The 2,304-nt window shown below is 29.6% G+C and overlaps 1 non-coding gene across 1 annotated transcript; it reads left to right on the top strand.

The window, feature by feature from the left end:
* Positions 1-1,650: 1,650 nt before the first annotated feature.
* LOC113191101 (U6 spliceosomal RNA) lies at positions 1,651-1,753 on the top strand. The gene has a single exon (XR_003301861.1). It is a non-coding gene; the product is annotated as a U6 spliceosomal RNA (small nuclear RNA).
* The last annotated feature ends 551 nt before the right edge of the window (positions 1,754-2,304 follow it).

Raw genomic sequence — 2,304 nt, 5'->3', positions numbered from 1 at the left:
GAAATAATTCCCAACTAAATAAATAAGTCAAAAAACATTGGTATCAACCCCCAAAAGGGATATATTATTAAGAATTTTTAACAAAATATAAGCAAAAATTCCTTTTATACCTAAAAGGGACAATACATCATGACCATGTGGAATTTATCCTAGGAACCAAGTTGGGCTTATATTTAAAAATTAATTAATGTAGCTCACCCTACTTAACATAAAAACAAAAATATCATATGATCCTCTCAATAAATCCAGATAAAAAGCAATTAATGGAATTGAATGCCTACATTTTTGTAATTTAAAGAAAACTAAACTAAATTAGAATTGCCTTCATCTAATAAAGCATATCTACAAAAATGTCTATTGCTAACATTATAGTTAAGACGACATAATGAACAGAACCTTCCCCTAAAACCAGAAATAAATGAAAGATATCCACTGTAGCATCATTACTACCACCACCTCTTTTCCTTTCTCTCTCCTCCTCCATTTATTGCGTGTGTGTGTATGTGTGTGTATGTGTGTGTGTGTGTGTGTGTGTGAGAGAGAGAGAGAGAGAGACAGACAGACAGACAGAAACAGAGATAAAGAGAGTTAGTTACTGTCATTGAACTCAGCTCACACATGCTAGGAAAGTGCTCTATCATTGAGCTACATCTGTGGCCCTTTTTATTTTTTATTTTTTATCTTCACTAAATTGCTCAAGCTGACCTCTAACTTGAGCTCCTCCTGCCTCATCCTCCTGATTCACTGAGATTATAGTCCTTCACCACCATACTAACAATCATCACTGTTGTTCAATATTTTAACAACTGTATTAACCAACGCATTAAGGCAAAGCAAATAATGGGCATAATATATTTGAAAGAATAAAAAAATATATTTGTTTACAGACATTATGATTATTTTTATTCAAAGTCCTAAATAATCTGTAAAACAAAAGGCGACAAAATCTAGTAAATTACTATACCAAAGATTCAAATTACAAGGTAAATCCAAAATCTCAACTATATTTCTATATACAAGCAACAAATATTTCAAAGTAAGGTTTTAAAAATATATATTTGAAAATAAGTTTTTAAAAATATATATATTTTCAATAGCACACTATAAAATATCAAGAAATAAACATAATAAAAGTACAAAAGACAATCCACATTTAACATGACAAAACATTGCTGATAGGAACTGAACCAGAGTCAACAGATGGAGAGTTCTCATGCTAATGGATGAAAATATAATATTGTTAATAAATTAGCTCTTACAGACTGATCTATGATTTCATTGTGATACCAACTGAAATTCCATAACTCTTTCTTTTCTGGATTTAATGAATGCTAAGATGTTTATGGAAATATAAAAAGAACTAAAATAGCCAAAATAATTTTGTAAATAAAAAAGAACAAAATTGGATGATTTACATGATTAAAAACGAATTATAAAACCATAGTAATAAAGATAGGGTACTACTAAAGTCAAACAAATTAATCGATCTGAATAGTTCAGAATTAAGTCACGAGATTTTTCACAAACTGTCAATAAAATTCATTTGCTATTGGAGAAAGTTTTCATCAAATTATTCTGTATTAACTAAATTACAAATAGGAAATAACAAAACTTGACAACCCTACAAGCCATTCACAGAAGTTTAGTCAAGTGGTCACTTCAGTAGCACATACACTAAAATTGGAACGATACAAATATTAGCATGGCCCCTGCACAAGGATGACTGTAAATTTGTGAAGCATTCCATATTTTAAAAAAGAAAAGAAAGAAAGAAATTAAGTCAAAAGAATTTCTAATAAGCATAAAAACTACAATTATAAAGCGCCTAAAAGAAAACATCAAATAACTTATAGAAAATAGCTCTCTGGAGCTAGGTACAGTTTACATAGAAGGGAAAAGTCACTAACCATTAAACTGGTTTTTATGACAGTCAAAACTTCAGCTTATCAAAACACACCAGTGAGAAAATGAACAATGTAGAAAATAATTGCACTTTGTGTAAGAAAAAGAAACAGATAAGCAAAGGACTAATATTCAGAATACAAAAGGATCTTCTACAATCAACATTTCCAAAATATTCAAATCAACACCTCACAAAATATGTAATAACTACAGATTCTCTAAATTTAGTCACTGAAGAAAAGTAAATTAAAATCACAATGAAATGTCAACACACACCCACTAGAATGGCAACTTTTGAAAATGTTAAAACCAAACATTAAGGAAGATGTAGATCAAATGGACCTGTCATACATTACTAGTAGAAATGCAAATTAATACAAGTAATTTGGAAGACTATTCAAT

Source organism: Urocitellus parryii, chromosome 1 (assembly GCF_045843805.1).
Source record: "Urocitellus parryii isolate mUroPar1 chromosome 1, mUroPar1.hap1, whole genome shotgun sequence".
NCBI lineage: Eukaryota > Metazoa > Chordata > Mammalia > Rodentia > Sciuridae > Urocitellus > Urocitellus parryii.
Note: the sequence above shows the minus strand (reverse complement) of the source record. Positions and strands in the feature narration are given on the sequence as shown.